Raw genomic sequence first — 25,459 nt, forward strand, 5'->3', positions numbered from 1 at the left:
GGAATTCATTAGAGGCATGTTCCAAGACCTGACCATTTTCCATCCACAAAGGGGACCCTGTATTTCCCCTCCTAAAACATGAGTATGTCTTTCCTACACCTCCGTCCCACCCTGTGCACATCAGCAAGAGCCCAGGATCACTTTGTATATGTGGCATCAGCTGAAGCCCGTCATGTGTATCACATGTGCCCACTGGCACCGTCTCCTCCCTCTGGACAGTCAGAGCTAGGCCAAGTGACGCCTCGGAACCCGGAACAACAACAGAAAATCTGTAACATCGAAATGACTCCCCCATCTCCATCAGTCATGTGCCTGAATTACTTCTGAACTTGACAAATACTTGAGCTGCCTGCAAATGTTATCTCATATGGTTTATTGCAAATAAATGAAACAGGCAAGTTTCTCCTTTCTGTGGAACACAGACTCATTAATATCCCAAAGCTGCTCTGCACAGGACCCAGATCTTCCCCCTCAGTCCTAACAGGACCAGATCGCTTCCAGATCCCACCTCATGATGACTGCTAGAAGAGGAGGGAGAGCATTCTTGGGGCTGCTGCTTCATCCCTGCAAAAGTGTGACCACCCCGTGTGTCTGGGGCAGAGGCTTGTGGTTCCCAGAGCTGACACATCTTGCACCTGCACACCACGCGGCAGCCAGGCTGAGATTTCCCCATGCTCCTCCACACAGGCTAACGTCTCCCAGCTCCAATGTGAAGCGGGGAAGTGGAAGCCCAGTTTCCACCTGGATTCCCTGGGCAGGAAGCTGAGAATGTGAGAGTGAGTCACCTTCTGCAGGCCGAAGTCTGCTTAAACATCCCCTGATTTATTGCAGTAAAAAGTCAGGAGACCCAGGGGATCTCCTAGCCTTCTCTCTGCCACCAAAGCAGTCCTACCTGTCGCCTCCTGAAGTGAATGGAAAGGAACGTCCCAGAACACTGAAGTCTGGAGTGGGTGCTGTATGACAGAGTCGGGAAATTAACATCTACCAAGTTCCTTCTCTCTGCCAGGTACCGTGCTAGGCACTTTACTTCTATCTTTCTCTAATCCTCTCAAGAATCTTTGACGATGATATCATTTGCCTCATTTTATAGATGAGAAATTCAAGTCTCAGAGTAACCTGCCCCAAGTTACACTTCTAGCAAGTCTTCAATCTCAACTTTGTTTGTGGTCAGACGTAACTTCTTTCCACTAATCTTTATTGACCTTTTCATTCAAAGCGTTTGAGTCAACATGGAGAACAATGTCAAACATTTCACTGGTATTCGTACACTCATCCTACAAATATTCATTGAGTATGTATACCAAGTATACTAAGATCTGTCATTTTAAAGGCTCTCTAGGGTGAAAGAAGGCAAAAGCAGCAAAAGCAGCTTGATAATGCAGGGCGTGTTCAGTAAATGTGTGCACGAGGCCTTGGGGACGGGAGAAGAAACAAAACAGGAGGCAATGCCATAAGACAGTAGACTGACTCAGTGTCAAGGGCCTGCAGTGCCCTTGAACCCTGAGGAAACCGAGCTGGGTCATAAGTCAACAAAAAGTAGAGACTGAAAAAGGAGAGATCAGACAGGAGATGGGAATGCAACAAGAAGGTGCAACAAGTTCACAGAAGAGGGCGAGGGGAATATAAAATAGAGAGAGTAGAGAGCATAACCTTGAAAAAGAATGGGAACTCCAGCTGGGTCCACATAAGGATAATGAGGTCCTAGGGGACAACAGAGACGAGCGAAGGCACAGGTGGCTGTCATGAAGGTAAAGGAATGATCAGTGGGAATGAAGGAGTAGGAGAGGTGAAAGCACAGAGGAGGGTGGTTACGGAGAGGTAGAGTTCAAGATCTTGTAAGTAGACACCCTTCTGGGTAAAGACAAGATCGAAGGTTTGGTCATTTGTGTTGATTCTAGAACAGCAGAGATGTTCAGTGGCTATGAAGAAGTCAGCGAATCACTTTTACGATGCGAGGTGTCCCTGGGGACAAGTTCTCCTTATGCAAGTCTGACATGGCACATTGAACAATGCCAGGTTCCTAACGCCCAGATACGAGGTGCTGGAGGAAGACGGACCCTGGAGAAGGGAATGCCTCTCAAATGGACCCAATCATCTGAGCTGGCAAGGAAGACCGACTCTCTCATTTAGGAGTGAACAGGGCTGTAAGAGCTGTAACTCAGCTCACTTCAGCCCAGACTTGCCTAATCCACACGTTCACGGCCAGAGAGAGTACTCATAGGTCGAACATTCATCTGGGATCCCTGGGCTGAGACTTCCCAACACAGTCTGATCAAAACAAGGAACGAGCATGGCTAACGCTGTTTTTTACCCCACCATGGCTGAATGAGTTTCTGAGAAAGACTGCACCCTTCTCAGGTGCGAAACATCTCATCTTCTTCACCATCTCCATGAACTCTCATAAAGAGTTTTAACAAGTATCTTTTATCTTGAGAGAGAGAGGAAGACAAAAAAAAAAAGAAAGAAAAGAAGAGAGACATGCACCAAAATAACCAGCTTTAACAAATGGCTACCGGTTTAAAAATAGTGCAGGGGTTTAAGTTTTGCCTTCATCTCAGTGGCTGACCTTGCTAATACAGTATGTAGATCTCTTGCCAACTAATCGGCGGACTGTAAAGCACAGCTTCAAGCTGTGGTCAATGATCTGTAACAGGAATGAATGAGAGGGTGTTAGCAGCCAGGGTCTGTAGCCTACTATCTGTATCTGACAGCTGTCACCCTCTCTGCAGAGGCCAAGGCCTAGACCTTCATTTAAAAGCAGCATGGCTGATCAGATTACTGGGACAGTGTGTCAAAACTGACTGTGCTGAACCAGAGAGACAGAAAGTAAATCTATAAATAGCAGTCTTGCCGCCTCTATGAAGCACTGAAGGATAACCAATACTGAGCAGCAAATGCAGTGTTTAGTCTTTGCAGCCAGTGGAATGCAACTGTGGCCAGATCAGAAGCCTTGCTCTATGATATAATGTACTGGAAAGATCGGCTTTATGGGCAAGAATTTAAAAGAGTTACATTCTTGGCGATGGTAATGGTCACACAGCAATAATTGGTTTGAACCAACTTTATGAGCTAACAAGGTTCTCTAGCACTTAATAATGTCCTCGGGGCACAGGGGCTCAGCAAGTCACCTTTCCCATAATGTGCCGGCTGCCTGTTTCCAACAGTCCACAGGGACTGCCAGTGTTGAAACACAGAAAGTGATAAAATAAGAGGCTCTCCATTTGATATCTATTATAGATGTCAACTGGGTCTTCAACCAGAACAGCTGCACAAAGTACTTGGGGAGAGTGGAGCATCATGAGGGTGAGTTATCTATAGTCTATGCTGATAGCACGGCTTAGACGCTGGACATCACCGGGTTATAAATGAGCCAGCTGACATTTTATAGTATGTACCAACTCTTCCAAGAACCATTTGTCACTCTTCAAGGTTTCCGCTGATAAAACTGGGATGTCTAAAAATTTGTCAACAGCCTCAGAAAGTAACCCCGAGGTCACGTCAGAGGGTGACAAAGTACGTGCTTACTTGACATTCTATAAACACACAAATGGAACACTGGTGGCGACAGTGTTGCAAAGGTATCTCCAGGTTGCAGAGTTCCAAATCAGCCTCGTTGTGGCTGCCAAGGACATGGACGTCGAGACAGTGTAGGCTGGGAGCGGTGCTTCCTAACCAAGCGGGCACGGACCCAGAGCGAGTGAGCGAGACCTCAGACCGGAGCTCTACCGTTTAGACCACTCCCACTGGGGTGGAGAAGATGGGAATTAGGCAAATGACTTTTTTCCAATGCTGGTGAAATTGTTCTCTTTTTAAAAAGGTTCAACTTAGTACTTTCAAAAATAATAAAAACAAGAAAAACCATATTAATAACAGCAAACACTTCCATATGCCTCTCTTTTAAGAGCTATATGTGTAGAACCCAATTAATCCTCACAATCTAATGAGATAGGTACTTGTATTGTATTTTGCAGATTAAAACCTGAGATACAGAAAGGTTAACCAACCTGTCCAAGGCAACACAATTAATAGGAGAAAAGTCAGGATTCAGACTTAGGCAGGCTGGCTTCAGAGCTGCCACAGGCACTCTTCCTTAATCCTGTGAAAACTGTCCCCTCAGGAAGAGACTATGTTAGAAAGTGAACACGGGGAACGAAAAGATCAAAGTGACTCATCCAGAACTATGCAGGAATCAAAACAGGAAGCGGAAGAACAAAAAAGGCCATCTCTGTTCTGATGGCTGACTCTGACTAACTTCATTCTGCAATGTTTATGTAGCATGCCTTTCCTAAGCACTTCTGTCTCCAGACACCACACTAGCCAGAATGATGGGTTCCAAAATGAGCCTCCGAGAAAGCCAGTTTAGTGTTTCTGCTCAAATGGGGGACCTTGACCCTGGAATGCCATCTCCTCACTATCATTTGCTTTGGCCTCTTCATGAAAGTGAGAAAACACCTTTTACTGAAGGAATACAGGACTGTGGGGGGCAGGGGCAGCAAGGGGAGCAGCCTCACACTGCTCTCAGGCCGATGGGAAACATCACAAGGAAGGGCTCTGAGCACAGATGAGTTGGTAAGCCTTCGGGCTGACCATTCAGACCCCTCTGTGCGAGTGCGGATGGCCATTCTGGGGCTGCTGCCCAGTAGAGGATAGAACAAGCCTAATTAAAAAGTGACATGTGTTCCCATGGCTTTAAAAGTGTCATACTGGCTGTCTGTCACTATCTCTTGGAATCCATGATATTGGAGAGACGAGGAGTAACTGGAGATCATTTATCAGCCTCCTGGATTCAACCCCACTGGATCCAAAAGTGGGGAGGTCCCGAAAAAGGTTAAGTGGTTTGCCCAAGAACAAACTGCCAGAAGTGACAGAGCCAGGCAGGAACCAGGCCTGAGAACTCCCAATGGAGGTATTTTTCTACAGCCCCACACAGCTGTCCATGGAATGGTGTATGAAATCAGTAAATTCAATTAAGTCGAATGTGCGTTTTGAAAAAAGTCAAGAATGAAGAAGTAGAGTTTGAAGACCATTCAACATTCATGAGGTGTGCCCATTTCAGGTCACTGGAGATGCTCTCTGGTGCAAAGGTTTTCTTAATAAAGGGTTTCATTGGCCAGTTGGATCGAGACATGCACACACTGATATCTTGCTTCTGGCAATACCTTAAACCCCCAGTTAGGCAAGTATAAAAAACAGCAATGGCCTTGAGAGTGCAGCATGGTTTATACATGGCATACACATCTTTGAGGATTTGGAGAAATCTACAAGGGATCCAATGCTTTTCCACCTATTGACATTTACAAAGCAGTTTAAATCATGCATGAGAGGCCTCAGGCACATGCAGTTCACAAAACATAACTCCGAGCTCCCAGGGAATTTAAGCTGACCAACACTCTTTATTAGAACCGACAGTGAAAGACAGCTATTGCGAAATTCGTACCAGAAATGCAATACCAAGATGACAGCCTTAATGCCAGTGGATATATTATGTAGATTGCCTGACTCAAATCTTTCTTGTTAAATAAGTTTCATGTATTCTTTTTTTTCTCCTCAAGAATATCCTCTGGCTTCACCGGGGTAGTATTCCTTAAATTCCTTGATCATTCGTTTTTCAATATTTTGGACATGCTAAGTTAGCACAAAAGAGTAGACAGATATATTTAAACAGTGGGAAATAGTTAAACCTTTAAATGAACACCATAGCTGGACCATGAATTAAATATCTCAATGTTATTTTTTGTATAAAGTTCAAATATTTAATAAATTTTAAAAAGAAACATTTTCTTAGGGCTGATTTATTATAGATATTCAATTCCCATGTAACCTATATAATTATCAATTAAGGATAATTTCACCTGCGCGCTTTCGTAGGCCAAGAGTTTCAAGGAAATAATGTCCCAATAAAAACAGGCCAGGGAAAAAAGGCAGCAAACATACTTTTCCTCTCTAATCTTCATAGACATCAAAATACAATGTAGATGTTTTAAATTCTGCTTGAGGAAGAGACAGCAGGGCAATGTAGGTGTTTTAAATTCTGCTTGAGGAAGAGACGGCAGGAATAGGTCGACATGACTGAGATCAGGGAAGAAAGTCATTGGCAATCTGGCACCGGAGACAGTGGGCCAACGGCAAATTTGGCAGAGGCCGATAGGGTAAAATTGCTATTATTTGGAGGCTTTCTGAGTTTTGAATGGATTAGATTATTTGCTTTCTATTCTAGACTTTCTAACATGTGTCAGCCTTAGACAATCTGTGTTAAATGTTATCACTGCCTAAGCGACAGCACCATCTTCTTCCATTGGGCACTACCTTTACTAAGCAACATAGCAGGAGTACATTAACAAAGCTGTACGTACACTGTTACAGTCAAGAATTATGTCCCGTGGAATGTACTCAACAGTTGTGTACACAGTATGTATCAAGCTGCCTTGAACTTGCTTATCTACTGTACTCTAATAGTTACAGTAAAGGGGTTCCAGCACCAATCTCTGTCTGTAGTCTGAATAAATCATATGCTACTCTCATGTAACTATTATTATTTTTGAAACAGAGATGCTTCAGTGATTACTAAAATATGTATTCCTTTTAAAAATACAGCTAAATTCACAGTCACCCTTTATTCCTTATGTTTTTTTTAAATAACTAGCAATTTCAAATATATTTGAGAAAGCTGTATAAAAAAGTTCAGAGAACTTTATAATAAACCCCACCTGCCATCACTCAGCTTCAATTATCAACTCATGGCCAACCTTGTTTTATCTACACTCTACCAATTCCCAGTATTTCCACATTTCCAGATTATATAAAAACAATCCCAAGACATTGTATCATTTTACCCATATGTGTTTCAATATATGCTTTTTATTATTTTTTTAATTATAAGATGGTACAGGTATAACTATTACTGTGTAGAGTTCCATTTTTTTAACATTTAAAAATTAACCCATAAAAGAAAAAGAAACATAGAACCACTTTTCTAGATGTTTCCATAGGTCTCAATCATTTATTCAAGTTCAAGAGCAGAGTTTCTAATTTCTTTACAAGCACTAGGGATTAACAAGGTGTATATAGCTGGTGGTTAATGAATGATTTTCAAAAGATTTCCTGAATGATATCCACTATATATGCAAACATAAATTCACCTCATTATTGTAATCAAAGCCCAAGAATGAACATATTAATAGAGTAAAATGAAGTAAAACCTCCTTAAAAGGGTTACTGATAGTGTTAAATAAAAGATATATCAGGTATCCTATAATCTAAGTAGTGAACACAATTGTACACCCCACAGGCAAGCCACAGTCTTTCAAAAGATGATAATAGAGAAGCTGCAGATATATTTTTATGTGCTGGGTATAAAAACACAATCATGAATAACCACTTGAGCATCCAAGAGCATGTGCAATCTGTAAGTGACCCTTCAGACACTGAGCATGAAGAAGATGGAGGCAGTCTGACACCCTACAATCATCTAAATAAACTTCCTAAAAAACTGCCTTCTACGCTTACAGTGATGTCTTTTAAAAAATCTCAGCACTGAATGAATTACATTATATTAATAGAACTGACAGCTGATGAAATAATGCAAGAAAAATAATCTAGTAGTGACCTCAAATGAAACCACAAAGACATTAGGCTAATGGAAGTAAAATCACTCATTGCACAGTGACTTACTTTTTATTTTGCATTAAAATAAAAAGCCAACCTAAACCTTCCTCAGGATATTACATTTTGAAACTAACCACAAAATACTTCCAGAAAGGGGGCTTATTTCAGAAAATCTATATGCATTTTGATTTTTTCAAGGGTGAGCAAGCTTTCTATATCACAGGGTGGTTGAACGTGGAAAAAATGCTGCAGTGATATGAAATAAGTGAAGATCATTGATCTGAAATAGGCTGTAATTACCATTTTAAGGGCAGAACACCTGTTTTACTGAGGGAACATACATATGCAGTACACTTCCTCACTATAATTACAAGAACGAATGATGCCCCCCAGTTTCTCATTTTCCATCTCTTTTCTCTGACTTTCAGTTCTGCAGTGAGACAGTCCATGTGGACCCTAGGCCATGCCCCCACCCCCTGAGGCTGAGCACTTCTCTTCATTCTCTACCCAAATATGTCAAGAGTACACAAGGTGAACCTAAAGAAAACATAAAGTAGATAATGTACTGAAGTTAGAAACAGGCCCCATTAAGACAGACAAAACCAATGAGATCTAACATCTTTTTCTTCTTAAAGAATTCCTCCTATCAAAAAACTGAGCCCAACAGAATAGCGCATATGATTGGGAATAATAAATACAGGTGGGATTACTCAAAGATGTTTCGCAGCATTATAAAATCTCCTATTTCTTTGGAAATAACTACTGAATTGTCTTCAACACTTAAAATGTAGAGTTTTTTCTTAAAATTTCAGAGAATCCCATCGCTGCTGGGGAGTGCCCACAGATACAACAGAGAATAAGCATCATTTGGTTCAATCTTCAATGATAAATGGACCCCCGTTTACAATAACCTGCCAGGCGCCTAGTCACTCTGTGCTTAGTGATGGTGTGCTCCTTCTTTCCTGAGGCAGTTAATTTCAACTTCACATAGCTCTACTTTTAGATTTTAGCTCAATACAAGAAAGAATTTTCTGTCTCCTTGTAGTTTCAACTCGCTTTCCCAAGCTCTATCCTTAGAGAAGCCACAAAGCGGTTGTAATCTCTTTCACTTGAAAGAATTTCAAGCACTTTATTTTAAAAAGTCATTGTATTCCTCAAATCTGTTGTCCAGGTAAACAATTTATCGTCATTTAACAGTTCATAGGCCACAGCTTCAAATACATCTCATTCATCATTTCCTTATTCATTTGCATGTTCATTCATTCATTCATTCATTCTCCAGGTAAACATTTATAATTATTTCAACTGTTTTTCGTAAACATGACTTCAAGAATGTCCTACTCATCATTTGCTTATTCATTCATTCATTCAATCATTTATTCATTCATTTGTTCACTCATTCGGCAAAAACTGAGTGAATCTCCACCTCTTTTAAGTTGCAGGCACCGTTCTGTATGCTCTGAACACAAAGTAGAAATCAGAGGCCCCTGGTGACATGAAGACATGGAATCATGACGCTGTGTACTAAGTGCTATCCTAGAGGTATATAAATAACCCGTGCTGACATAAATGAGCAAGTGTTTTAAGATCACTTCTAAATGCTTTATACTATTCTAGCCTATCAAAACAGACACCAAGCTAATCTACTACTCCACTTGGAATGAGTTTTTCCCAGTAGAAATGACAGGCTGCATTGCTGTAGAAGACAATGTACAGCAGAGACGGTGATCTCCCAGCAGCTTGTCCCTTCTCTGTTATGAGAAAACCCCAGCTTTGTTCAGGTATCAGTCATGTGCCCAGCCCAGGACACGCTGAAGTGGTCTAAGCTAATCTGTACATGCTCGTGACTAGTTCTGGTAGACATGTGACCCAGTTCTAGATGAATCATTAATGAGATGTAAGGGGAAGTCCCTGCAGGACCTCTGGAAAGGTCCTTTCTAATAAAAAGAAACACACGGTGAAGGACTAAGTCTATCTCCTTCCTTCCTTCTTTCCTTCCATGGGCATGAGTTGGAGACACAATGCTTGTAGCTGTGGCAGCCATCATATCAACAGAAGGTAAAGCCAAGAGACTCTTAGAGAAGCCAGTCCAGCACTCACCTGGCTACCTCTGGATGTCTCATTTTGTGAGATAATTAACTAAATATCCCTTTTTTACGGCCACTTTTGGTTAGAAATTCTGTTACTTGCAGCCCAAAATATCACAACTGGCACAGAGGCATACACAATCTTCAGAGCAAGTGCCTTGGTGATGAACTGGTGGAGAGGAGGAATTAAGCTCTTATTGGTAAAACAAGAAAGAAGCCAAATGGAAAATTTTAAGAGGGAACCTATGGTCTCATATGCTAAGATTTAGAAAGGGAGAATAAAGACCAAAGGAAGATTAAATTACTACATGACAATGACAATCTCACTCTGGTTTGGAACTTTTCTTCCAAATCAGGGTAGTGAAGAAGAACCATTTTATCTCACTTTTGCTCACAGACACAAACTGTCAAAACTTTTTAGAGTTGGATTTGTCTAAGTAACAGGGACCAATGCTATAGTACTTCAGAGAGGGGGTCCCTTTGACACGGCTGGCGCTTTAAGCTACACTTTCAAGCCCCTGTCTGATTCTGCTGCTTTCAAGTTATAACCTAATCCGCTTAAATGCATCAACTGTATTTGCCTGGTGTGGGATTGATTACAAAACCTTGTTCTAGTTCTCAAATCAGAAGTTAAAAATAAGATTTGTTTTCATTGGGAAAAAAAAAAAGAAAGAAAGAAACTTGCTAGTGAAGTAAAATAGGATGGGGGAACTTTTAAGGCTAGCCCTAAGAGTCTCACAGCTTGAAATAGTCTAGATTTCACAAAGTATTAGGAAAATAAATTATTTTGCTTTCCCAAATTCTTGGCACCTAAGGGCACCTTCTAGGAAGTGAAATTTGCTCATTTATAAAGTGTTAATAGTTGAAAAAAATGTTTTTGATAGAAAGTTTACTAGAAAGCTTTATAAATGACCCTGTCTTCTTGAAACCTCACCTCCAAAATTTGCTTCCAGCCCAAACATATTCTTTCATTCATTCGACCATTCAACTAATTAATTCTCTAAAAAAAAAGACCATTAAAAGTGCATGGAGTATAGTGGTAAACACAAGAGGCCCAATCCCTGTCTTCCAATGGAGGAGACAGTCAATGGATAAGGGAATGAATGTGCATGCATGTGTGTGTGTGTGTGTGTATGTGTGTGTGTGTGTGTGTAAATGTTGGCTAAGTGCTATGAAGAAAAGCAAAGCAGGATAAGGAGACACAGGCGACTTGGAGGGTGGGAGCACTGCTGTTTTTATACAGTCAGGAAAGGCTTCCCGAGATGGCATTTAAAGAGAGTGACCCAAATGAAGTGAGGGAACAAGCCAAGTGACACGATAAGAGGGTAGAGAATTCACAAATGGAACAAACCTCTGAGGTGCACACTGGCTCAGCTCGTTGGAAGGACAAACCACAGGCCAGGTGGCTGAGTGGACTGTTGGGCAATGAAGTTGAGCAGTAGGTAGGTGCCAGACTCTGGGGAGGACCTTTGTTCTAAATGTGAGAAGACAATGGAAGGTCTGGACTCTCGGTTTCTTGATCTCCTTGCCTCCAATGATTTGGGAATCACGATTTTAAAATTGGTATTGTTACTGGTAGTGACAAGATGAAGAGCATGACGATGGGCAATGGGAGGCTGAGGTGGAAGCAAGGAGGTCAAGAATTGAGAGGCCAGAGGCTCTGACGGGTTGTCATGTGAATGCTGAGTCTCAATGGAAAGAAGGGGCATGTCAGATGCTAAAATCTTCAACAAATGAGGGAGAGGATGGTAGGTAAGAAAGGGCAGAAGTGATATCATCTGATGCATGGCTTTCAAAGTAGCATTTTCTATGATGAAGGAGGAACAACGTATCTATACTTAGGTCGAAGAAAGCAAAAAGACCCTCGTTCCTGTCCCTCATTTCCACATGCACACTTAGGCAGCAACGCATTACATTCGCAACATGCAGTTTGTTACACCTAGGAATGAAGATACAGCATAGTTGGACGAATCTGGAAAGAAAATAAGATGAATAAATTCTTTTACTATTTTCCTCCACATTACATTTTCGATAACATTTGATAATATTCAGGAATATTACGACATTCAGGAAATATGACAGGAGTGTATTTTTCAGAAAGCTGAAGCTTGAAGCTTTAAATAAAATATTTAACTATCTCAAAAGAATCTTTCCTGCTTCTCTATTTAAAAATGTCCTATACTTGATTACCCTGAGCTTAATTTCATCTTCTCTTGATAACAGAGGATTACCATTATTGGCTCAGTAATTGTACCCGTTACTGACAATGATGAAATGTAATGCTCCCAGGGGTGAATGTGTGAATGTCAATGGTGTATTTCACAGAAGGCCCGTCTCCCCATCCTCCCCACAAAAAAGGAAAAAGCCTCTAGTGAAGGGCTCCAGGGAGAGTGAAGAGCTGGTCAGTTTGAAACAGTTTGGTCTTTTCTTGCTATGACTGGTTGCTTCATACTGCTTGCAGCACAAGTGGTGATTTGTTACTTAACTTTACATACAATGTCTTCTCAGGGTCCCAAGGATAGGGACACCTGGACCAGAGAACCAAGTGCCTGGGCTTTGGGGACAACGTATTGCTGCTTAGAATCAGGCACCGTCTGTACAGCAGGAACTATGGGAACTCCGCCTCCCGACCCAGCATGGTGTTCCAAGCCAGGGAAGAACATATATAATTCTTGCCCGCCAACAACCAGAGCGCAGTAAAGTGTGAAGGTGAGAACACTCCCCCTCCACCTGGCTTGGACGCCTCTCACAGGGTGCAGCTGGGGAAGGTTGCATGGAACAGACGCAGAACTTTACTTTGGGTGTTCTTGGCTACTTAGCAAAATAGTCCTGCTTTCCTGTGAGCCTCACGTGCACTCTGCTCCAGCTTCTGGAGGGGCTGCTGGAAACAGGGCCTGGAGTCATCCTGATCATCGCCTCTCAGCTGGCTGGTGGATGAGCACAAACACAAAAGGTGATACTGACAGTCAGCATCAGATCTGACTGCTCCCGACAACTCCTGTGATACAGCAACCTCCGGGACTTGAGGACACATCTGTGAGGAGATGTAGTAGCTGCCATCTGCACAAACTGCATTATTTAACTGCGCTGGCACTGATTAACATTTGCTGTAACCTATGGTAATGGGCTCTGGGGCTTTGCATGTCTGCTACACAGTGGCAGCTGATGTCTCCTGCTCCATCCTTAAAACAGGATGCTTTAATTTTTAATGGAGCACATGTTCGATTGGCTATACAAACAGGCTAATCTGCAAAGCATGTGCTCAATAACAAGCCCAGCTATGCCGCCAGAATATCAACATGACTCGGCCAAGCTGGATAGGAGAAGTTGGGCCTCCTGCTCACCTCCTCCAGTCTAGGCTGTGGGCTGGGAGCACTGGCTGGCTGAGAACCAAGGGGTGGCTGCAGCCAGAGGCCCCTGTGGCCTCCTCTGGAGTCTCTGAGGGTCTTCAGCTTTTGGGTGCCTGAAAGCCCTAACCAGCAGGGAAAAGAACAAAACTGCATCCGGCAGGTTTAGGCCTCCGGTGTAAAGCCAGATGTGGCAATAAAGATGAGACTCCCCTCCGCTGCACAGGCCTGACTAGAACGAAAGATATGCATCCAGCTTCACAGACTCGCCAAGTGCCCTGCACTCTGCTCAATGATGAGGATTTAAACACAGATAAGGCACAGTCCTCGACTTCACAAAACCCACACCGAAAACCACAATGCCAGTGTGAGTTGTGACACATTAGATGTAGAGATGTTCTTGGAGAGCACTGGGAGGAAGTAAGCGAGAAGGACACATTTGAGTTGGGTTTTGAAGGATGGGCAGGAGTTCACCAGCAGCACTCAAAATGGCATACAGTTAAGGAGGAGCATGGTGTATGCGGAATGGTAAAATGTCAGATGTACTAGTGTTAAGTTGCAGATACTTACACAGAGATACATGGTGAGAAGTTGGCAGTTTGGGTCCAGAGCTTATGAAAAAAGTAACAAGAGACAGGCCACTGTGGCAGGGTTCCAGGTCTAAGGATATACTCTGTGGGCAAAGGCTTCCAAGTCAAAATACTCAGTACCATATCTTTTTCTGAAATATTCACAAAATATGTTTTAGAATACTTAAGCCTCTGAGAAGTTCTGCAGTCAACACAACCTACCAATGAAAGCAAATGTCTAACTTTATTTAACCCAGGATTTCCTCAACTTATTTGTCCATGGAACCATTTTCTCCAGATATACTTTTTATCACTCCTCGGAAGAATGGAAATCCCCCTCCAATGAACTCACAGGAATGTTTCCTCCAGCAGGTTCTTGGTTTCGACTGGTTTGTGACTAGGGAAGACTGTGCTATTCCAACCATACACTTTCAACCTCTTGTCTATTTCACCTCTTGTCTATCTCATTTACCTCTTTACCTCCAGGCCAGCTCCTCTAGTGAGAGGAAGCCACAGCAGTAAGAAAAATCTGAGGAGGTACCAGAGTATCCAGGGGCCAAAGAATCCTCGAGGACATGTGTTTTATTGGTGTGTATGTATTTTTCCTTGGATGGCAGGGTGTTCGGGGGACTTGGTTGGGTTGGGGGCTATTGATAAGTATCTGCTCTAGAGATAGGGTGGCTGAACAGTCAAAAGGTCCTTTTATGAGGAATCTTCATACAATCTTTGATATCCTTTTCAAAAATCATTAGCTTGTAAATATTTAGCCCTACCTTCTCTGCCCCAGCCCATTTACTCAAATTTAAAATGCTTCTTTCTATAGTTACCAAAGTTGCCCAAACTGCCTCCTTGTTCTCATTTGCTCTAGCTCATTAGAACAAGAAGACACTTTTCTGTATTGCCTACAAGGACAGAGTTGACACTTGGTTAGCTGCCTTGTTGAGATCCGTATGTATCATGACTACAGCACAAAAATGCTGTCAAAAGATCCTGTGAAGAAGGTAAAGGGGTTACTCTGGCTCAGCTTATGGTGGCTCCACAGCCCGCCCTTGCCCTTCCAAGGGCTCATCAATCACTTTCCCCCTTTAAGTTGTGCCCTTGGTAATGTGTTTCATTTTCTTGTAAGGGTTCTAAGAAGCTACAGCAGATGAAAAATGAACGCAATAAAATGAGATCCATGTTTGCGAGGCTCTGTCTACACCATGGAATAGAAAGAAGACTTGAATGGAGGCTGAATGACCAGAGCAGAACATCTATCCTAAAATCTGCCCTGTGTCTGGTTTTCAAGACTTCTATCACTTACAGTCTCTAGTGCCACATTCCATTTTTCCGCAAGCTTGGAAATAAAAGAATGACAGAGCTGATACCCTCATTTATCAGGTGAGCAAACTGGGGCCTACGGAGAGTCATTTGCTCCAGGCCACTCGGTTGGTTTGGTGCTTGGCACTTGAGCTGCTGTCCTGCAGGTGGTAGGTCGGACTTTCTTTCTAATGCACCCAGTGCCACCAAGCCTCTTGACTATTCAGGTGGTCAACGGGACTGCCAGTGAGGGTTGGCACTGGAACGCTCAGATGTTCCCATTACGGGTACCATGGGCTGCTTTGCCAGTATGGCTGACACTACTTCATCCGCTTCCTTTCACTCCAGGAAGCCCACAGGCTTCTAACTGCATTCAGATATGGGGGATTTGGGCCATCAGGCACTTTAATTAGTCTGTATGGAAAAAAATGAAACTGATCAAATTAAATATTAATCACATATAAACTGTGGATAAATTAGTAGGGAAATCATCAGACAGGAAGGGCCATTCTTAAATGCAGATTTTTTTTACAAAAAAAATTTCAAAGGCTTCTCCTCCTGCTCTCTGTCCCCTGCCAAGTAAGTTGATTTCAAAGCAAAAACAAAGCTTATATTTTCCAAGCACAACAACGATGTCTAATCAGAATTTCCTTTTGCTGAAATATTGAATGGAAAATTCAATTCCTTAAATCTTTCTAAATCTTTGCCTCTGATTGGGTTCATTAATAAACATGCTGATTTTGTTACAGGGAAAGGCATATGGTATAATCTGCTAACAGGAAGAAGTATTTTGCATTTTATTGTAGAAAACAAACATGCAAACAGGTTTTCACAGATGGTTTTCTTAGCTTCTGGGAGGGGAAAAAATGCGTAATAATGCTTGAAACTAGTTTTTCTCTTTAATAACAACAACAACAAAATACTCGTACATCTCTAGTGGAACTGCTTATAAATTAGATTAAGTCCCACTCCAGGCTTTTAACAATTTAGGATTCACTTTTTCCTCTTGTTTAACCATACACACACATACACACACATACACACACATGCATTTTCTTTCTCCTACTTTCCATCCCCCACACTTTCTCCTCTTAGAAACATTAACTTGCTCAGAGATGCAGAGATAATTCAACAATGCTTCACTTATCCATCATCATAAAGAAATAAGGTTTTCTCACAAATAAATTTTCCAGATAATTGATGCTAAGCCTTTAAAGTTTTTCAAAATTGGTAGTGACGTTAAGGTTTCTTTTAAATAGACTTTTGTAGAACAATTTTAGATTTATAGAGAAATCGAAAAGATAGTACTGAGCATTCCCATGTACCCCACACTCAGTTTCCCCTATAATTAACATCTAACATTAGTATGGAACATTTGTTACAATTAATGAGCTAATATATTAATACATTATTATTAACTGAATTCCACATGTTATTCACATTTCCTTAGTTTTTACCTAATGTCTTTTTTCTGTTCCAGGATCCTTTTCAGGATACCGCATTACACTTAGTTGCTCTGTCTCTTTGGGCTCCTCTTAACTGGGCAGTTTATCCAAATTTCCTTGATTTTGATGACCTTGATATTTTGAGGGGAGTACTGAGCTATTTTGTAGCATGCTCTATTATTGAAATTTGTTTGGTGTTTTTCTCATAATAAGACTGACTTTATGGGTTCTTGGGAGATCACAGAGGTAAAGAGTCATTTTCATCATATAATATCATGATTTATGACTATTGATTTGACCTTGATCACAAGGCTGAAGTAGTGTTTGTCAGGTGTCTCCATTATGCAGTCACTCCCCTCCCCTTTTATACCCCTTTCTTTGGAAGACACTCACTATTACACAGCCCATATCTACGAAATTGGGGGATATTCTTCCTTAAGAATGGAATATTTACATCAATTATTTGGAATTCTGCATCGGGGTTTTTATTTCTCCTCCATTTGTTAATTTATATCAGTATGAAATTATGAATATTTATCTCATACTTTGAGTTATATTCCAATGCTACTTTATTTATTGCTTCTTATCTATAAATTTCCACTCCAACAGTGAGAAGCCTGGCTGGATGGGGGGTTTTTATTTTGCATGCCTTTTTCTGATATTCCTTGATTAGGATCTTTTTAAGAAGCTATGGGAGCTAATGCTTTCATTCTGCAGTGAAATAGATTTAACCTTTGTGAGGACACAGGGATACCACTGCGAGAAATCACTGTTCAGCTTAGTTATTAATCTTTAGCTCAGAAACCAGAATCAGAATCCAAAGAGATTCTCAAAGACTAGAATAATGGGTTGACTCTAACAAGCTAGAGTTTCATAAGGAAAATTATAAAGAATTGCACTTGAATCTGATTCATTAGCCACAAAAGAAACAGATGGAGTCACTGGGGTTTTGGCTTGCTTGGCCAATGCCCTTATAGCCTACCAAGACTGGGAAGCTGCCTTCAGTTGGCTTGCCAGCGGTGCTTTTAAGGTCTTGAGCTCAAGGCTTGCATTAATAGGTGTCCAGGAAATATATATATAGAATGTTTAATGTTTTTTCCATTTCTTCCCTCACTGTTAGAACCATCTTTTCACTTTTTAGTGTCCTTTGTCTCCTGGTTTGTCTCTTCTCCAATATATTTCCTAAAGCATAGTTTTTTAACCAAACCAAACCAAACCAAACCAAACCAAACCAACACTAGAAAACCAAGCACCCATGCATGTTAAAACAACATGTAGACTTGGAGATGAAGTTCTGTATAGAACAGAGATTTTCCAGGGGGTTACATAAATGAGCTTGGAGGATGTGTGGCATCTATCTTTGTCTACTCAGAGCTCTTCCATGCTTGTTTCACTGGGTTTAATGTCTGCTTCAGCCAGGTTGCTAAAGAACCAACCACTAACAGGAAAATAATGAACCACAAGTCTACGCAAAGTGGCATTTTATTCCTCTGCTAAGGCAGTGACCAGTTCTGCCCTCTGCCCCTATAAACTTCAGTTGGTATTACAAAAGATGGCTATAGTCCCCTCATCTATATTATAAGTGTAATCATGGAAATTTACCAGGACATTAATGAGTTTTAGCTCTTAAATTCTGTATCAGACAAGAAAAGGAAATAAATAGCATTCATATGGAAGAAGAAGAAGTAAAACTATGTTTATTCACAAATGGCATGATCCTATACTAAGAGAATCTTAAAGATTCCACAAAACAACTACTAATTTGTTGTTATTAAAACTAATAAACAAATTGGACAAATTCATAAGATAAAAGATCAATATATGAAAATCAATTGTATTTTTGTATAGCAGTAGTGGACTATTCAAAAAATAAGTTTAAAAAATTCCTAATAAAAAAACTCACAATAACATCAAAAAGACATATATGCTTAGGGATAAATTTAACGAAAGTAGCACAAGACTTGTACATTGAAAACTACAAAACATTTTTGAGAGAGATTAAAGAAAATTTAAATAAACGGAAAGACATTCCATATTCATGGCTTGGAAGACACAATATTGTTAAGGTGGCAATTCCACCCAAGTTGATCCGCAGATTAAATATAATCCCTATCAAAATCCCAGCACACTTTTTTGTGTGTGTGCAGAAATTGACAAGATGATTCTAAAATTTATATGGAAATGTGGGGTCAACAATAGTCAAAACATTCTTTAAAAAGAAGAATAAAGTTGGAGGACTCATAGTTCCTTATTTCAAAACATCTTACAAAGCTATGGCAATCAAGACAGTGTGGTAGGGACACAGGATAGATGTATAGATCAAAGGTACAGAAATGAGAGTTCAGGGATAAACCTTTATATACATGGTCAGTTGATTTTTGACAAAAGTGCCAAGGCATTTCAATAAGGAAAGGATAGTCTTTTTAACAAAGGGTGTTGGGACAGCTGGATACCCACATGCAAGAAGATTAATTTATACTCTTCACACCATACACAAAGTTAATTGGATCACACGAATCTAAATGGAAGAGCTAAAGTTATAAAACTTTTAGAAGAAAACATAGAAGAAAGTCTCCATGACCTTGAGTTAGACAAAGTGTTTTAGATATATCAACAAAAGTATGATCCATAAAAGAAAACATTGATAAATTAGACTTCATAAAAATGAAAAACTCTGTACTTAAGAAAATTAAAAGACATCATTATATAAAAACTCAAGCCTCTGACTGGGAGAAAACATTTGCAAATCACATACTCGATAAAGGACTTGTATCCAGAATATATAAATAACACTTAAAAGTCAATCATAAGAGACAAATCACCTAATTAAAAAAATGGACAGAAGATTTGAGTTAGTATTTCATCAAGTAAGAGCTACAAATGGTTAATACCATATGAAAAGATCTTCAACATCATTAGTTATTAGGGAAATGCAAATTAGAACCACAGTGAGATACCACTTCATATCCACCAGAATAGCTATAATCAAAAAAGCAATAAAAATGTTGGATGTGAAGAAATTAGAACACTTATACATTACTGGGGGAACGTAAAACAGTGGAGGCACTTTGGAAAACAGTTTAGAAGTACCTTTTGAAAAGTTAAAGTGCACATGGAACATTTTCCAGGATAGATCATATGTTAGGACACAAAATAAGCATCAATAAATTTCAGGCTGAAATCATATCAACTGTCTCCTCCAATCATAATGGTATGAAACTAGAAATCTACTATAAGAAAAAACTAGAAAATACACAGACACAGGGAGAGCAAATAACATGCTACTAAACAATGAATGAGATCAAGGAAGAAATCAAAAGATATGTAGAGACAAATGAAAATGAACACACAATGACTCAAAATCTATTAGACACAGTGAAAACAGTCCTAAAAGAGGAAATTCATAGCAATATAGAACCTCAAGAAACAAGAAAAAGCTCAAAAAACAATCTAACTTTACACTTAAAAGAACTAGAAGAAGAACAGAAAACAAACCCAAAGTGAGTAGAAGGAAGGAAATAAAGATCAGAGCGGAAATAAACGAAATAATCTAGAAAAGCAATACAGTGGTGAAAGTGGGCATCTGTGTCTCGTTCCTGATCTTAAGGAAAATGCTTTTAGCCTTTCCCCATTGAGTATGATGTTAGCTGTAGGTTTGTCATATATGGCCTTTATTACGTGAGGTATGTTCTCTATATTTCCACTTCGCTGAGAGTTTTTATCATAAATGGATTCTGGATTTTCCAAAATTGACAAATCCTTAACCAGACTCACCAAAGTAAAAAGAAGACTCAAATAAATAAAATCGGAAATGAAAGAGGAGTACTTCGCTGAGAGTTTTTATCATAAATGGATTCTGGATTTTCTTGAGTGCTTTTTCTGCATCTACTGATATGACCATATGGTTTTTATCTTTGGATTTGTTAATGGGATGTATCACATTAGTTGATTTGTGGATATTGTACCAACCTTGCATCCCAGGAATAAATACAACTTGATCTGGTATATGATATTAGCAAACTGAATTCAGCAATACATTAAAAATATTTTGTTGAGGATTTCAGCATCAGTGTTCATAGGAGATACTGGCCTATAGTTTTCTCTTTTTTATTGTAATGTATTTGTCTGGTTTTGGAATCATGGTGGCCTCATAAAAGGAATTAGGGAGCCTTCCTTCTTCTTGAATTTTTTGGAATAGTTTGAGAAAAATAGATGTTAATTCTTCTTTGAATGTTTGGTAAAATTTGCCTATGAAGCCATCTGGTCCAGGACTTTTGTTTTGGGGGAGGTTTTTAATTGCTGATTTGATTTCGTTGGTGGTAATCAGTCAGTTCAGATTTTCTGTTTCTTCTTGACTCAGTCTTTGGAGATTATGTTTCTAGGAATGTACCCATTTCTTCCAGATTGTCCAACTTGTTGGTGTATAATTGCTTGTAGTATTTTATGATCCTTTGTATTTCTGTGTAGTCTGTAGTTATTTCTCCTCTTTCATTTCCGATTTTATTTATTTGAGTCTTCTTTTTACTTTGGTGAGTCTGGTTAAGGATTTGTCAATTTTGGTTATCCTTTCGAAAGTAGAAAAGAAGAAGTACAACTCTCCTTATTTGCAGATGACATGATACTATATATAGAGAACTCTAAAGAGTCCACCAAAAAACTGTTAGAACTGATGAATGAATTCAGTAAAGTAGCAAGATACAAAATTAATATTCAGAAGTCAGGGGCATTTTTATACATCAATGATGAACTTTCAGAAAGATAAATTAAGAAAACAATCTCATTTTATCATATACCAGATAAATTAAGAAAACAATTACATCAAAAACAATAAAGTACCTGGGAATCAAATTAACCAAGAAGGGTAAAGACCTGTTCTTAGAAAATTATAAGTCATTGAAAAAAGAAATTGAAGAAGATGCAAATAAATGGAAGTATATACCATGCTCATGGGTGGGAAGAATCAACATCATTAAAATGTCAAACTACCCAAAGCAATCTATAGGTTCAATGCAATCCCTAGCAAAACACCAATGGCATTTTTCAGAGAGCTAGAACAAATAATCCTAAAATTTATATGGGACCATAAAAGACCCTGAATAGCCACGGCGATCTTGAGAAAGAAAAATAAAGTTGGAGGTATCGCACTACCTGATATTGAAATATACTACAAGGCCACCGTAATTAAAATAGCATGGTACTGGCATAAAGACAGATATGTTGATCAATGGAACAAAATAGAGGGCCCCAAAATAAATCCATGCCAACACGCTCACTTAATATATGACAAAGGAGGCAAAATACAACGAGGTAAAGACAGTCTCTTCAACAAATGGTGTTAGGAAAATTGGACAGATACATGTATAGAAAGAAACTGGATCACCTTCCTACACCATACATGAGAATAGGCTCAAAATGGATTAAAGATTTAAATGTAAGACCTGAAACCATAAAACTTCTAGAAGAAAACATAGGTAGTAAACTCTGATATTGCTACTAGTAATTTCTTTTCAGACGTATCTCCTCGGGAAAGGGAAACAAAAGAAAAAATAAACAAATGAGACGATATCAAACTAAAAAATTTTTCCACAGCAAAGGAAACCATCATCAAAATGAAAAGACAACCAACTGAATGAGAGAAGATATTTGCTTATGATACATCGGATAAGAGGTTAATATCCAAAATACATAAAGAACTCATACAACTCAGCAACAACAAAATAAACAATCTAATTAAAAAATGGGCAGAAGACCTGAACAGATATTTCTCCAAAAAGGAAATACAAATGGCCAACAGACACATGAAAAGATATTCAAGGTCACTATTCATCAGAGAAATGCAAATTAGAACCACAATGAGCTCTCGCCTCACACCTGTCAGAACAGCTATCATCAATAAATCAAAGAACAAGTATTGGTGAGAAAAGGGAACCCTCATACACTGTTGGTGGGATTAGAGATTGGTACAGCCACTATGAAAAACAATCTGGAGGTTCTTCAAAAAATTAAAAATGGACATAACTTTTGACCCAACAATTGCACTTTTGGGTTTTTATCCAAAGAAAATCAAAGCAATAATTCGTAAAGATCTATGCACCCCTATGATCATGGCAGCACAGTTTACAATAGCCAAGATATGGAAGCAACCTAAACGCCCATCAATAGATGATTGGATAAAGAAATTATGGTTCATATATACAATAGAATATTACTCAGCAATTAAAAAGTGAAATCCTACCATTTGCAGTGACATGGATGGACCTAGAGGTTATTATGCTGAGTGAAATAAGTCAGACAGAGAAAGATAAATACCATATGATTTCACTTATATACAGAATCTAAGGAATAAAAAGAACAAACTAATCAAAAATAGACTCACAAATATAGAGGACAATCTGGTGATGGCCAGAGAAGAGGGGGTTGGGGAGCTGGGGCATTAATGTTAGGTGGAGAGCCAGAGGAGAGAAAGAGCAATCAGGGGGATTGTTTCATAAACTATATAAATGTCTAACCAATGTACTGTATACTTAAAACTAATAACAAAATAAAATAAAAATAAATAAAAAGTTAAATTATTATTTATTGTATACCCAGCAATTCATTCCTAGGTATCTAGCAGGAGAAATGAAGACATATGTCCACTCAAAGATTTGTATGTGAATGTTCACAGCAGCATTATTAATAATGGCCAAAAAGTGGAAACAAATGTCCATTAATTGATGAATAGGTAAACATGGTATATCTATTCAATGAAATACTATTCAGCAATAAAGGGGAATAAGATACTGATACATGTTATAGCATAGATAAACCTCAAAATATTATGCTAAGTGAAAGAAGCCAGATGTAAAAGATTATATACTGTATGACTCCATTTACATACAATGTTCAGAAAAGGCAGATCTACAGAGACAAAAGTAGATTAGTGGTTGCTTCAGACTGGAGGTGATAATGGGGATTGATTGCAAATGGGCACGAGGGATTTTACTGACAGGATGAAAATGTTCTAAAAACTGAATTGTGGTGGTTACACAACACTGTAAATTAACTAAATATCATTGCACTGTATACTTAGTACTGGTGGATTTTATGGCATATAAAGTATATTTAAACAAAGCTTTTTAAAAAGCTGATGAATAATATGTATAATATAATCTTATTTGAAAAGAAATCTAAACAAAAACAACATCAGAGAAAAAAAGAAAAAACACCAAAATCTAAAATTAAGCTCTCTCTACTATAGTCATATTTACATTAGACCCTCAGACCTTATTCATATTATGGCTTAAAGCTGTACCCTACCCTACACTTTTACCAACTGCTTCCTATTTTCCTCACCCCACAGCCCCTGGCAACCACTTTTATGCCTTTTTTTTTTTAAGATTCCACATCTAAGGGACTCCATGCAGTACTGTAGTCCTTGTCTTTCTCTGTCAGGCTTATTTCACTTAGCATAATGCCCTCAAGGTCCATAAAAAATTTGCTAAGAGTAGAACTTAAATTTTCTCACCAAAAAAAAAGATAAACTAATTGAGATGACAGATGTGTTAACTAGATCTTTTCACAATATACATGTAATTCCAAATTACCAATGTACATTTTAAATATCTTAGTTTTACTTGTCGATTACACTTCAGTAAAGCCAAAATAAAAAATTAATAAAATAAAAATAAGCTGCACAAGCATGTACATTTTGGGGTAATATCCACATAAAAGGGCTTAGGATGTCAAACCATCTATAGTGGTGCTCCCTGGTTATACTTGAGTATTTTTTACCATAAGCACAAATTATGTTGAAGCTTTAAAAATGAACCTTGTACCAGTGTCTTCACTGATCTAAATTTTAATTTTGGGTAACATCCCAAGCAGATAACATTCATTCATGACCTATATTCTAGCATGGGGAGATTACTGCCAAAGGCACTTGATAGCCCTATTTGTTCCTACCTTTTTATTATGGAAAATTTTAAACACATATAAAAGTAGACAGATGGTCTAGTAAAATCCCAAGGAATAATTTCAACAAACATCAACTCCTGGTCAATCTTGTTTCATGTCTACCCCTACCCACTCCTCACATGCCTGAGAAGAACTGAACTGCCTATTATGCTGAGGCGCAAAACTGAGAATATAAAGATCTCTGAGATCATGAGACGTCCTGGTGAGGACGGGCAGAGGTAAATCCTCTGAGAATGATCCTCTGCCTGTAAGATACTATTTCCTTCCAAAAGTTAAGGCTTGGCTGAGACAGAGAGAAAGACCGTGGTTAACTTGGGAAGTCAAAAAAGGCTTTGTCGTCCACACTGGGGATGTGCCTGGTCGAACATGAACAGACGATTTTCTGGGATGAATCCACTCATCCACAGAAGGTCAATGAGGTTAACTTTCCCAGTGTGCTGGGCTACCATTTACAGCACTTGGATAGAGTAATTTACCAAGTGGTCTGTCTCCTCATGCCCCAGAGGAACTAATCACTTCACATGGATGAGTAGCTTGTACCTCAGGCTCTTAAACACCCAGTGAACTTGAACTGCATGAGAACTTCCCACCAAAGACGAGAAATAAGGCTCCTCTGACCTCAGGGCATGCCTCGGCTCCAGCCTTAGGAATCGCTTCACATTCAAAGCCAGGCCAGGGCACACTGACTTAGGAAATATCCCTTAGCTTTCTACCTTCTGACTTGCCATCTGGTCTGGGTACAACTCAGGTCCCCGTTTTTGGAGAGAAGAGTCTGGTCACCAAGCACATCAATCCCAGGCTCCTAACATTGTATTTGGCCCTTTTCATATATAGTATATCTGGAGACAAGCTTCAGAACACAGAACCTGATAAATGAGCCATCTTTACTTGAGGGAGACAACATACCAGCTGTTATACAGAGCCTTCTAACATACCCCGAAGCCATTTGAATGTCAAGGGAAACCTGCTGAGACTCTAACCTACATGACTTTATCTCATTGACACCCCACCTCTGAAACGAAGGTCAACACAGTCTTCTGGAGGTCAAAGAGAAAAATTATTATTATTATTATTTTTTTACAGCAGAAAATAAAAGCTTTATTAAAAAGGAAAGTACACTTCCAGACGAGGAAGCGGGACTGAGCAAGAGA

General features: G+C 39.4%; 2 long non-coding RNA genes across 3 annotated transcripts in view; one reads left to right on the forward strand and one right to left on the reverse strand.

Moving 5' to 3' along the window:
* Positions 1-620, reverse strand: part of LOC112485237 — a 2,541-nt gene extending 1,921 nt beyond the window's left edge. The window contains exon 1 of the long non-coding RNA XR_003048379.1: positions 509-620. This is a non-coding gene — a long non-coding RNA (uncharacterized LOC112485237). The remainder of the gene's footprint in view (positions 1-508) is intronic.
* A 261-nt stretch (positions 621-881) lies between these two features.
* On the forward strand, positions 882-15,340 carry LOC107196158. Of its 2 annotated transcripts, none has more exons than XR_001517519.2 (4): positions 882-1,006; positions 12,201-12,401; positions 14,095-14,196; positions 14,735-15,340. It is a non-coding gene; the product is annotated as an uncharacterized LOC107196158 (long non-coding RNA). The 2 variants fall into 2 exon arrangements; XR_003048378.1 differs by lacking the exon at positions 14,735-15,340 and adding an exon at positions 14,477-14,684.
* The last annotated feature ends 10,119 nt before the right edge of the window (positions 15,341-25,459 follow it).

The sequence above is a fragment of the Pteropus alecto genome, unplaced genomic scaffold (assembly GCF_000325575.1).
Source record: "Pteropus alecto unplaced genomic scaffold, ASM32557v1 scaffold68, whole genome shotgun sequence".
Taxonomy (NCBI): domain Eukaryota; kingdom Metazoa; phylum Chordata; class Mammalia; order Chiroptera; family Pteropodidae; genus Pteropus; species Pteropus alecto.